A 14,052-nucleotide genomic window follows, 5' to 3' on the forward strand; every position below is an offset into this window, starting at 1 on the left:
AGGCTGAGGCAGAGAATTGCTTCAACCAGGGAGGCAGAGGTTGCAGTGAGCCAAGATCGCACAACTGCTCTCCAGTCTGGGCAACAGAGCAAGACTCCTTTTCTCAAAATACAAACAAACGAAAACAAAACAAAACAAAAAAAGCAAAGGAGCAGAGCTTCTCCTTTTTTTTTCTTTTGAGACGGACTTTGTTCTTGTTGCCCAGGCTAAGCTCCTGACCTCAGGTGATCCACCTGCCTCGGGCTCCCAAAGTGCTGGGATTATAGACGTGAGCCACTGCGCCCGTGTCTTTTAAACAAAGGTTGCTCCTTTGTCTTTGAAAGTAGTGCTGGGAGCCTCTGTTCCTGTTGTTAAAGTTAATATTGCTTATAGACTGTACTCTGTTGTTCATTTTTAAGGATTTTCCAATGGACTCTTTACTGTAATTTATATAATCTCTTAATAGAGTTGATTAGCCCCAGAGATGTTATTGATTTGATAAATCAAATTATTGAGTTTAAAATGGTCTTTGCTTGAGTTTTTTTCAATATATATCATGTATCAAAAATTTTCTCTGGTGATAAAGATGGAAAAGAACAATGTCTACTTCAGTACACTAGTGTTGATCATTGTAATTTTCATGATTTTGATGTTGACTATAAAACATACCTGAAAAAACATGTAAGTAAACAGTAACTTTTGGTTACTGTAAAGATTAAACCATGTATTTTAGATTAACCCAAATATATGTGTACATATTAGGCAGTGTCACAGATGATTAAGAACATGGAATTCTAGGTGTGGTGGCTCATACCTGTAATCCCCATACTTTTGAAGGCCAAGGCAGGAGGATCGCCTGAGCCCAGGAGTTAGAGACCAGCCTGGGCAACAGAGTGAGACCTCATCTCTACAAATAATTTAAAAATTAGCTGGTTGTGGTGGTGCACACCTGTAATCCAAGCTCCTCCAGAGGCTGAGGTGGGAAGATCACTTATGTCAGGGAGGTTGAAGGTGTAGTGAGCCATGATCGCATCACTGCCCTCCAGCCTGGTCAACAGAGCAAGATTCTGTCTCTAGAAAAAGAAAAAAATAAGAACATGGAATCCAGAGCCAGATTGGGAGTGCTGAAATGCCAGTGTGGGTGTTATCTAATCTCTCTGAGCCTCAGTTCCCTCTCCGAAAAATGAAAATGATTAATAAGACCTACATCTTTGAATTGCTGTAAGGACTGCATTGATACACATAAAGGGTTTAGAACTGTGCCTGGTATTTAGTAGAAGTCCTGTATATAAGAGTAAGCTATTATTACTACAGAGACAAGCCGAACAGGTTAACTGACTTGTTTTCCATTGGGTTCTTGTCTTGTAATATATAAAGATAGAGGAACAACAAAAAATCAAGTTGAAACCTCCCCAGGTTACAGAACTGAGTTTTCTGTGCATAATGCATATGTAGGGGAGAAATCCACAACAACCATGAAAGGAAGAGCATCACTCAGGCTGCTGAAAAGCTGTTAGACACCCTGGGTGGGTTTAACTCACCTTTATCACTTGTCCTTCGGCAAGTAACCTAACCTCTGAAGTCTGCTTGCTCAGCTATAAAATGGGAACAATAGTGGTTTTTTTCTTATTTGTATGAGAAAAAAACAGTGCTAGCAATACAATCAATAAATTTTAAGGTCTTTGTAATTATGAATTCATGCTAATTATAATTCCTGTTTATGTGACTCCTAAATCTTTGATTAGCCACAGGCTGTCACTTTCTTTAATGAAAACAATAAATTAAGATAATTTATTACCTTATAAATTAAGATAGTTATTCACATGCAAATTGGCTTCAGAACTCAAACTTTGGTTTCAGAAACAGTTTATTAACAAATGTGCAATAGTAGAATTAAAGTAATTTTTGGGAAAATTTGAAAATATTTAGTTTTAGGATGAGCACTAACTTTGAGATTTACAGATTTGTTCTCTTATTCCTCAAAGGTTTATTTTGTACCTAGTAAGTCTAAGTGCAGGATATAAAGATTAAGACCAAGTGTCTAGCCCCCAAGAAGTTCACAATGCAGTTGGAAGACAGTCAATAGTGACAGTACTATCAACTGACCCCTGGGGTTTGCTTGGGCTGATACAGGGTTGCAGTGGAGGCCTGCCAGAAGTGAACAGTGCCTAGAGGTAATGCATTGGACATCCTTGCAGTCACTTGTCACTAAACCTGTGGAATTCTGTGCATCTGTCTTGTGAATATGCAAGTATCTTGCAAAAGATCTCACTTGGCTACCGAAACCCCAGAGCAGTGGTTATTATAGTGAAACTAAAAGAAGGCGGGAGAGAGGAACAGAGGGAAGGGAAACTCTTCATGGATCTGTGATTTACGGTCTTTAAAGAGATTAATGTGAGGTTTAATGTGACAGGTGATATACTTGTTCAGTCTTTTAATTGAGATTGACAGTTCTTTGAATGAACTTGAACTGTGACAGCCAAAATCTTTTCTTTAATCTGTAGGCAGTTAAAAGCTTTATTTTCCCTTTTTGTTACAGGAGTTTCTAAATATGTACAACAATAAAGAGCATAAGTAGTACAATGGACTTCCATGTCCCCATCATCCAGATTCAGCAATCAACAAATGGCCAGCGGAAGGTCTTCTGGACCTCTGCCTGTGCCCTTTCCACCTCGGTATTTTAAAACTGATTCCATGTGCCATGTCATTTCCTCTGCAAATATCTCATGTAGACCTCTAACAAAATAAGACTGTTTTAAACATAACCACAATGCCATTATTATTCCTAAAAATAACATAATTATTATAATTTTTAATGCCATTAACATAGATAGTTTAATGTTAGGTTTGTTCGATTAATGAGTGAAATAGATGTTAAACCATATATTTCTGTAATACCTAGTTTACTAATTTTTGATTTTCTAAGTATGTGGTTTTGAATTAGTCTTTATTTTCCTGTTGTCTACTATTTAGTTAACACACCACCTTAGTTTACATTCAAATGTTATTCAAATATTATTTTTTATCAAAAACTTTTACCCCCTTTAAGTGAAAATTTACAAAAAGCTGTGAGTATAATTAGCTTATTTTTAAGCACTCCCAGAAAGAACAGAGTGATGTAAACAAAAATTATCTGAAAAGAAATTTGAAGGAAAGTGACTTTATTGCAGTGAACAGTTTGCAGTACAGGGAGACACAGCCTTTGTTGTAAAACGAAGGTGGGGTTTGGGTTTTATAACAAAAGTTTCACCCTGGTTCCCAGCCAGGTTCATTTATGCAAATGCAGGATTCAGACTTGCTTAGTTACAACTGGTTGATATAGCTGAGTTCTGATGGGTTCGTTCAGGTGAGCTCTGAAAGTTTCAAAGTTGAACAGAGGTGTGGGTTTTTGGAGAACTCAGAGTACATGTGTGACTGCTAGTCAGCAAACGGCCGCTTGACTGTGTATTAAATGTAGGCCCAATTAGGTACTTAGGATCCATCTTGAAGCATTGGCTCTTTCAGGTTCACATTTGTTCACACTAATAACTTTAGAAAGTAAAGATGGCCGGGCGCGGTGGCTCAAGCCTGTAGTCCCAGCACTTTGGGAGGCCGAGACGGGCGGATCACGAGGTCAGGAGATCTAGACCATCCTGGCTAACACGGTGAAACCCCGTCGCTACTGAAAAAATACAAAAAACTAGCCGGGCGAGGTGGCGGGCGCCTGTAGTCCCAGCTACTCAGGAGGCTGAGGTAGGAGAATGGCGTAAACCCGGGAGGCGGAGCTTGCAGTGAGCTGAGATCCGGCCACTGCACTCTAGCCTGGGCGACCCAGCGAGACTCTGTCTCAAAAAAAAAAAAAAAGAAAAAAAAAAAAGAAAGTAAAGAGTTTACTCTGCAAACAGAATGGGCATGTCTTATGGATTTGCTGGAAGAGGTAAGATTTATTTATTTATTTGTTTGTTTGTTTGAGACAAAGTCTTCCTCTTGTCCCCCAGGCTGGAGTGCAATGGCACAATCTCGGCTCACTGCAACCTCCGCCTTCCAGGTTCAAGGGGTTCTCCTGCCTCAGCCTCCCAAGTAGCTGGGATTACAGGGACCTACCACCACGCCCGGGTTATTTTTGTGTTTTTAGTAGAGATGGGGTTTCACCATGTTGGCCAGGCTGGTCTCGAACTCCTGACCTCAGGTGATCTGCCTGCCTCAGCCTCCTAAAGTGCTGGGATTACAGGGGTGAGCCACCACGCTTGGCCAAGGTTTAATTTTTTATCTGCCGGTGAGTTTTCTGTTACAAGGTGGAGTTTTTGGTGCTTGCCCAGAGAGGAAAAGGGAGGCAGGTACAAAAATAGGGGATTATTATAGTAGTTAGTTCATTGCTCTTACATGAGTTGACAAAACACTTTTTCAGGTTCCTCTTTTTTATCCCCCTTTGGTTCTCTGGAGCAGCAAGGTTAGGCTAATGAGCAGAACTGTTTTTGGTTATTTTTAAAATTTTTCAAAATCAGGCTATATATGTTACACAAAAATTTCAGTCGTTTCCTATTTGCTATCTGGAATTGCTTTAATATGTTACAGTGTGAAATATCGCTAAACACATTTGCTCCTTGTATCACAGAAATGCTATACCAACTTCACACTGCAAGTTTTCTTTAGGTGGTATCTTAGACACCTCATTCCACTGTTTGAGAATATTTTTTATTAACCTCTATTACTACAAATATGTATAATTGATTTTTAATACATTTGTTTAATTTGTTTCTGCTAATAACATGGTTTTCTGTTTTTTTTAATTTTTATATTTATTTTGTGTATGGTTTTTGGTACCTGATTTTCTAACTGCAGTGTTCTATTGAGTCTTCCTGTGTTTGAGGATGCAGAATGGAAAAAAAAAGGTTTAATTATCTAAGGCTTTTCAGATTAAGATACCCTTATGACATGTGCAAGAGACGGGAGATACAGCCTCAAATTTAAGTTTACATTTAAAATGGAGGAAAAATTGGGCTGCCGCGCTTGTAATGTAATTAGTTCTGAAAGTTTTACAGTATTATAGTAAACATTTGCATTTTTGCAGCATTGTGCAATAAAATCTGAAACTGCCTTTTTTCTTGTACATCTCTGTTTTCTAGTCAGGGCGTAAAAAATGTTTAAAAACTCTATAATGTTAACAGCATGCCAGTTGATCTAAGAGGAAGGGATATTTTGGTTAATAGTCTATTCAGCACATCCAATAAAAACATGAAAAAGCCCAAAGAAAGCATTCTGTACATCACAATGTATTATTGAATAGAACTGGCTCTTGCAGAAAGTGAATTAAACCCCAGATCTTTTAAGTCTTTATTTGAAAATATGAAGTCTATTTTCTTTTCTTTTTCTTTTTTTTTTTGAGATGAAGTCTTGCTCTGTTGCCCAGGCTGGAGTGTGGAGCGCAGTGGCGTGATCTTGGCTCACTGCAAGCTCCGCCTCCCAGGTTCACGCCATTCTCCTGCCTCAGCCTCCTGAGTAGCTGGGACTACAGGCATGCGCCACCAGGTCCAGCTAATTTTTTTTGTATTTTTAGTAGAGACAGAGTTTCACCGTGTGTTAGCCAGGATGGTCTCGATCTCTTGACCTCGTGATCCTCCTGCCTCGGCCTCCCAAAGTGCTGGGATTACAGGCTTGAGCCACCACGCCCGGCTTTCTATGAAGTCTATTTTCATGAGAGTGTCTTTGGCAGGGTGCGATTGTGTATGGAGGTGGGTGTTCTTTTTGTTGTTCTTTTGTATCAATTTCAGTTTCAATTTTTAGCTTCTTCCAAAAGATTATATTCAGTAAATTAGGAATTGATTTTGTCAATCTCTAGACCAGAGTAGATCACACTGCTAAAATATATTTGCACAAAAATGTGGAGAGTATAGTATAGGGATGAAGACTTGTGATAACTTTCCTCACCCTTCATAAGGGTCATGGCCAACAGTCCTATAACAAAAGACAGGTTAGCAAAAGAAAAACATAACAAATATATTTAATCAGAGTTTTCTACAACATGGGAGCTTTCAGAAATGAAGATCCAAAGACCCAGATAAAACTGTCTATTTTTATACTTAGTTTCGATGAAGAATGGACAGCTGTGTAGAAATATGATTGGACAAAATGGTATGATCTAATGGTAGTAACTGAGAGATGAAACCCCACAAGGCCTGTCTGTTCAGATTCTTGGCCTCACGATATAGCAGTCCTTCCTCCCAGGTATAGGGCAGGACCCCTGTGGAATAATGGTCTTGAAGGGAGAAAGAAGAGAGTAGCCTTTCTAGGTTTTATAGCTTCCTTTGGGGGAAGAGGAGTTCTAGTGCCTGTGACCAGCTTTGGGGAAGAGGAATTCTGATTTCTGTGACTTGCTTTGCGGGAGGAAGAAGGGCTGGAGACAGAAGCGCAGGAGAAGGTCATAGATAACTTGCTTCTTAGGCCCTTCCAATGTCCTTCACTGTAAAGTATTCAGCGTGTCAAAGTGCTATGCTTTGGGCCAGGCACGGTGGCTGACGCCTGTAATCCCAACACTTTGGAGGGCCGAGGTGGGTGGATCACGAGGTCAAGAGATTGAGACCATCCTAGCCGACATAGTGAAACCCTGTCTCTACTAAAATTACAAAAATTAGCTGGGCATGGTGGTGGGCACCTATAATCCCGGCTACTCAGGAGCCTGAGGCAAGAGAATCACTTGAACCTGGGAGGCAGAGGTTGCAGTGAGCCGAGATCACACCACCACACTCCACCTTGGGCAACAGAGTAAGACTAAGTCTCAAAAAAAAAAAAAAAAAAAAAAGGAGTGCTATGCTTTGGAGTATTGTTTCTGAGCCTCAACATTAGCCATGTGTGTTTCCTTTTCAGATCTTTAAGCTAAAATTAATTACTTGGATTTACTCGTACGTTGTAAATGTATTTTATAGAAAGTACAGGCTCTTTGGAGATGCTGTGGGTGATACGGTTTTGTATTTCTAATTTCGCTGTATATTTGAAGTGTCAAAGTAAAACCAGATTATTTACATATTGGTGTCTGTAAAGGTTTCCCAAATGAAAATTAGGTTTTTAAAAAATGAATTCTAGCCTGGGCAACATGGTGAAACTCCATCCCTACAAAAAAATAAAAAAACTAGCCAGGCATGGTGGCATGCACCTGTAGTCCCAGCTACCTGGGAGATTGCAGTGGGTGGATGGCCTGAGCCTGGGAGCTGGAAGCTGCAGTGAGCCGACGACAGACCACTGCACTCCAGCCTGGGCGGCAGAGCAAGACCCTGTCTAAAAACAAAAACAAAAAAACAATTTCTGTCTGAGTTACTGTTTGCTGATTCAATAAGGATTTGTGCCTGTTGTGCCTGTTTCCTTTGTTAAGCATTGGGGATTCGCAATTGGAAAGATTCTTACCCTCAAGAAACTGGCAGTCTGCAAGGAAGAGACAGAAAAACAGTAAGATAGTTGCTTTAATGAGAGTATATACATGTGCATTTTGGAACAGAAATGAGTCTCTCAGTCCTCTTTGCAGTGTTGGGAAAGGTACTTTGATGAGTGTGGGTAAATGGTCATTTTTTTTTCTGTAAACCTTAACAAAAAGTAAATCATAGAATTTGGTGTTGATTGTCCACTGTATGCCAGGCACTGTGCTGGTTAGCAGGCCTATCCCTGTCTAGTAGGTATACATTTTAACATGTGTACAGACACACATAGATGTACGTACACACAGGTATATATATGCATGCACATACACAGAGAAGGGGTGAGAGGGAGGGAGAAGGGAAGAGTGAGGTGGGCGGACACCTTCATGGAGTTTTGTCTAGTGAGAAGAGGGAGTTTACAAGCAGTAATCAGCATTATCACAGGGACATAATACCAAGGAGTATAGAAAGGGCAGGGACTACCTGACGTGGTGACTATTAAGTCTGAAACTGAAGGACAAAAAAAGAGACAACCAATAGGAGTAAGGAGGGGCACGAAATGTCTGTGCAGAAGGAACTGTGTGTTCAGAGGTTCTCAGGAAGCAAAGAACTTGGCAGGTGTGAGACAACTGAAAGAAGGCCTCTGTGGCTGGAATGCGGCGAGGCTGGAGAAGTTAGCAGAAGCCAGTGTGACTGTAACAGGTCTGTTGCTTAAGGCATGGCATGTCACTACACTGACACCAAGGCTTTCAGTGGAGAAGGAATTTAGTAATTATAGGGCAGCTGAAAGAGGAGATGGGAGGAAACCGCACATCGCCTCCCTGAGGAGTTTGGGTCTAGAGATGTTAAGGGGTTTGGAGTGGGCTGTTGTCTGGGCATCATTGATTGGTTGAAGAGTGCAGGGTGAAGTCATAGGATGGGAGATGGAACTGCATGCTTACGCTTTTTTCGTTCCTGTGGGGGGGTCTTAACCAGTTGACTTCAGCTGTACCGCTGTAATTCAGGGTCTGAAGAACATCTTAAGCAATTCTTTAAAAACTTGATCATTCTGATGTCAGCGATCCTGTCTATGGGAAGAGTGGGGATGCAATTGATTCTTAAACAAAAGCCTTATGATTCTAAGGTCAGATATCCTATTTAGAGGAACAGTGGGGAGGCAGATGGTCAGTGTCTAGTGCTGTATGATTTTTGGTTACAAGGAAGTGGGCCAAAGTACAGCCTGATTAAAGTTTAATTATAACGGTATTTCTGTCCAGAACTTGGCACATAATTCTTGTTAGCCTGTGAGGATGGTTTCACTAGATCTCAAAGAGCTTCGTAAGGGGAAAACAGTACAGTTGACTCTTGAACAACACAGGGGTTGAGGGGACTGACCCCATTCCCAAAGGCAAATGGATATGTTCGCATAACTTTTGACTCCCCAAAAACTTAACTACTGATAGCCTACTGTTGAGCAGAAGCCTTACCATTAACATAAACAGCTGATTAACATGTATTTGGTATGTCATAAGTATAATATGCTATATTCTCACAATAAAGCAAGCTAGAGAAAATAAAATGTAACTAAGAAAATTATAAGGACAAAAAAAATTTACTATTAAGCAGAAATGGACCATTATGAAGATCTTCATCCTCATCGTTTTCACATTGAGTAAGAGGAGGAGGAGTTGGTCTTGCTGACTCAGGGGTGGCAAAGGTGGAGGAGGTGGAAGGAGAGGCAGGCACACTTGATGTAATTTTTATTGAAAAAAAAAATTCATGTATAAATGGACCTGCCTAGCTCAAATCCATGTTCAAGGGTCAACGGTAGTATCTTTTCCTTTTCCATGACAAAGTGGCTGAGACTCCTAAAACAAAAGCAGATTAACAAAAGAAAAGCATAGAAATTTATTTAATATAAGTTTTACATGACATGGGAACCTTCAGAAATGAAGATAGAAATAAACAGGGACACCTGTGTATTTTTATGTTAACTTTGATGAAGAGTGGAGATTCACGGAGAAATATGATTGGAGGATGAAAGGATTATCTCTAAAATTCTTTGAGTAATAAATGGGAGTAGGGGGAACTTAGGAAGACCTGTCTAGATTCTTTTCTTCAGGGATAGGAACATTCCTTTATTCCAGGTATACAGAAGATACCTCTCTGAAGAGGGTCTTGGACCTACTTTAGGGGAAAGTTAGAGAATTATTTTATGGACTGCTTCAGAGGGAAAGGGCAGAGAAGGTGAGAGTGGCCTTCCTGATTCTGCTGTTTTCTCAAATGCAAGGTGTACCTTATTTCGGGGCAGCATGTCCTGAACCCCATCAGGGGCTTAATGATAATATTATATATATATTATCATTAATCCTCACAGCAACCTGTACTGTTCTTGTTCCTATTTTACTGAACTGGAGAGATTTTAAGTACCTTTCCAAAATTACCCAGCTAGTAAGTGGTGAAGCAGGAGTTTGAACATTATTGTTTTGTCGGTGAAATAATCCAACTTCATAAAATATTTTAAGAGGTTTGTTCTGAGCCAAATATGAGTGACCATGGCCTGAAACACAGTCTCAAGAGGTCTTGAGGACATGTGCCCAAAGTGGTTGGCTTACAGCTTGATTTTATACATTTTAGGGAAAAATAAGGCATCAGTCAATACATGTGAGGTGTACATTGGTTTGATCCAGAAAGATGGGACAACGTGAAGCAAGGGGGCTTACAGGTCATACATGAATTGTACGATTTTCTGGTTGGCAATTGGTTGAAAGAGTTATTATCTAAAGGAGTATCTGGGTTAAGATAAGGGGTTGTGGAGACCAAGGGTTTTTTTTATTTTTATTTTTATTTTTTTTAAGAGACAGGATCTGGCTGTGTCACCCAGGCTAAAGTGCAGTGGTGTAATCATAGCTCACTGTAGCCTCAAACTCCTGGGCTTAAGCGATCCTCCCACCTCAGCCTCCTGAGTAGCTGGGACTACAGGCACTTGCCACCATACCCATCTAATTTTTTTTTTTTTTTTTTTTTTTAGAGACGGGATCTCACTGTGTTGCCCAGGCTTGTTTTGAACTCCTGGCCTCAAGCAGTCTTCTGGCCTAAGCCTCCCAAAATGTTGAGATTACAGGCATGAGCCCCTGCACTCAGCCCACTCAGCGTAAGGTTCTTAGTGTTTAGATGGAGACTCATAGGTGGCCACCCTTAGAGATGACAATAGATGGCAAAAGTTTCCATTTAGACCTTTAAAAAGTGCTATACTCTCAGTTAATCTCTTCAGGATTGGGAGGGCCTGGAAGGGGAAAGACCTTGTTATGTTAATAGAGATACAGTCAGGCTGGGTGTAGTGGCTCACACCTGTACTCCCAGCACTTTGGGAGGCTGAGGTGGGCAAATCACCTGAGGTCAGGAGTTCAACACCAGCCTGGCCAACATGGCGAAACCACATCTGTACTAAAAATACAAAAGTTAGGCAGGGTGATGGGTGCCTGTAATCCCAGCTACTCAGGAGGCTGAGGCAGGGGAATTGCTTGAATCCCGGAGGTGTAGGTTGCAGTGAGCCGAGATCGTGCCACTGCACTGCAGCCTGGATGACAGAGAGAGACTTCGTCTCAAAAACAAAAAGATTCATTCCAGATGCAAATTTTCCCCCACAAAAGGTGGCTTTGCAGGGTCATTTCAAAATACATCAAAGAAACATATTTTAGGGTAAAACATTATATTTCCTTCTTTATCTGTCATGTAAGGTTATGCTAGAGTCAGGTTGGAGTTGGTATCTTATTGCTATAAAGTCTGTTCTGTCTCTCTTAGGATCTGTGTTTTAAAGTTAGTGCTGGTCAGTCTGTCTGAACTCCAGAATGAAGATGGTATGATGAGGCATGCCTGACCCCCTCTTCCCATGGTGGCCTAAACTAGCCTTTCAGGTTTCTTTGGAATCCCCTTGGCTGAGAAGGTGGATCCATTCAATTATTTGGGGGGCTTAGAATTTTATATATCAGTCTTGGCTTTAGAGCCTGTGATCTTTCTACTACATGAGGCTGCCTGTTATTAAAGAAGCAAAATGCTTGTAGAGGACTCCGTATTTCTCCTCTGAATGTTTAATATGCCTAACACTTCACAACAAGTGCTAGCAAGTAACTACGTGGTCAGATGAGATTTTTGTTTTCAAACAGTTTTATTGAGATGTAATCTATAAGCCATAAATTTTCCCATTCTAAGTATACCATTCAGTGATTTTTTAGTAAATTTAAGGAGTTGTGCAGTCATCACCACAGTCCGGTTTTAGAAGATTGCATCACCCCAAAAAGATTCCTTTCTGCTAAGTTTCAGTCAATCCCAGCTCCCAACCCCAACCCCAGACAAGCATAGCCAACTTTGTCTCTATAGATTTGCCTTTTCTAGACATTTCATATAAATGTCCAGAATCCTATGTTATGTGTAGTCTTTTATATTTGGCTTCTTTCACGTAGCATAATATTTTCTAGATTCATCCATATTATAGACTATATCAGTACTTCATTGTTTTTTTATTGCTGATGGTTTCCATTGTATGAATATATAACATTGTATTTATCCATTCCCCAGTTGATGGACATTTGGGGCTATTAAGAATAGTACTACTGTAAACATTCCTGTGCAAGCCTTTGTGTGGACATGTTTTCATCCTCTTGCGTAGGTTCCTAGGAGTAGAATTGCTGGATTGTATGATAAGTTTATGTTTAACTTTTCAAAGAAATTGACAAACTATTTTCCAGAGTGACTTTGCAATTTTACATTCCTTCCGGCAGTGTATTAGGGTTTCAGTTTCTCCTCATCCTTGCCTACACTTATTGTTTGTCTTTTTTAATATAGCCATTGTAGTGGATGTGACGTGGTATCCCATGTAATTTTGTCTTTTTTATTTGCCTGAGACAGGGTCTTGCTCTGTAACCCGGGCTACGGTGCACTGCGCCGTCACTGCTCACTGAAGCCTTAACCTCCTGAGCTCAAGTGATCCCCCCACCTCAGCCTCCTGAGTAGCTAGGACTACAGGCACACACAACCATGCCCGACTAATTTTGTTTACTTTTTGTAGAGACGGTGTCTCACTGTATTGCCTAGGCTGGTCTCAAACTCTTGGGCTCAAGAGAGCTGCCCATCTTGGCCTACCAAAGTGCTAGGATTACAGGCATGAGCCACTTTGCCCAGCCATGTGATTTTGATTTGTACTTCTGTGATAACTAATGATGTTGAGCATCTTTTTTCATATGTTTCTTAGCCATTTATGTATCTTCTTTGGTAAAATGACTATTGAAATATTTTGCCTATTTCTTAGGCCGGACACGGTGGCTCATGCTTGTAATCACAGCACTTTGGGAGTCTGAGGCGGGCAGATCACCTGAGGTCAGGAGTTCAAGACCAGCCTGGCCAACCTGGTAAAACCCTGTCTCTACTAAAAATACAAACATTAGCCAGGAGTGGTAGTGCACGCCTGTAATCCCAGCTACTTGGAAGGCTGAGGCGTGAGAATCGCTTGAACCCATGAGGTAGAGGCTGCAGTGAGCGGAGATCGTGCGACTATACTTTAACCTAGACAACAGAGTGAGAACCTGTGTCAAAAAAACAGAAAAAAAAAAAAAAAAGGAAAAAATTTTTTGGTTTGTCTTATTATTGAGTTGAGTTTTTAAAAATTTATTTTGTGTAAGTTCTTTATCAGATATGTGATTTACAGTATTTTCTCCCAACTTGTGCATTTTCCTTTTCTCAATATATTTTGAAGGGCAAAAGTGTAACAGTAGTAGGTTCCTTGCCCGATGTACACGGCAAGTCAATATACCGAGACACTGAGTTACAGCAGAAAATGGTTTACTTGTGAAGCCACTAAATGAGGAGGAAACCTCAAAGGAGTCTCCCTGAGGAGTTTGGGGCTAGGGTTCTTTTTTTTTTTTTTGAGACTTAGTTTCACTCTTGTTGCCTAGGCTGGAGTGGCACGATCTCAGCTCACTGCAACCTCTACCTCCCGAGTTCAAGTGATTCTCCTGCCCCAACCTCGTGAGTAGCTGGGATTACAGGCATGTGCCAGCACGCCTGGCTAATTTTTGTATTTTTAGAAGAGACGGGGTTTCACCATGTTGGTCAGGCTGGTCTCGAACTCCTGACCTCAGGTATTCCATCCTGGGAACCTCAGCCCAGCCTCGACCTCTCAAAGTGCTGGGATTGCAGGCATGAGCCACCGCGCCCAGCCGGGGCTAGGGTTCTTAAGGGTTTTGGAGTGCACCAAATGTAGAGATCATTGATTAGTCAAAGAGTGCAGAGTGAAGTCATGGGACAGAGAGATGAAGAAACTGTATTCTCATGTTGATTTGGTTCTTCTATGGGGATCTTCAAGCTGGTTGGCCTCTGCTGTTCCACTGGAATTCAGGATTTGCTTAAGGAATTCTTAAACAAAAGCCTTATGATTCTAACCTCAGAGATCCTGTCTATAGGAACAATGGGGATACAGATGGTCAGTATCTAATGTTATGTGACATTAGGTTTTAAGGAAGTGGCTTAAGGTACAGCCTAATTAATGCTTAATTATAACTATATTTCTGTCCAGAATTCTTGTTAACCTTGTGAAGATGGCTTTAAGAATTTTTAATTTTGATGAAGTCCATTTTATTTTCTTTTTTATGAATTATGTTTTTGCTCTCATATTCAAGAACCCTTTGCCTAACCTGAGGACATGAAGATTTTC

The 14,052-nt window shown here is 40.7% G+C and overlaps 1 protein-coding gene across 4 annotated transcripts in view; it reads left to right on the top strand.

The window, feature by feature from the left end:
* Window positions 1–14,052, top strand: part of LOC105482473 (dystrobrevin binding protein 1) — a 150,790-nt gene that overhangs the window by 97,127 nt on the left and 39,611 nt on the right. The gene's annotated exons all lie outside the window — the stretch shown is intronic.

Source organism: Macaca nemestrina, chromosome 5, assembly GCF_043159975.1.
Source record: "Macaca nemestrina isolate mMacNem1 chromosome 5, mMacNem.hap1, whole genome shotgun sequence".
Classification (NCBI taxonomy): domain Eukaryota; kingdom Metazoa; phylum Chordata; class Mammalia; order Primates; family Cercopithecidae; genus Macaca; species Macaca nemestrina.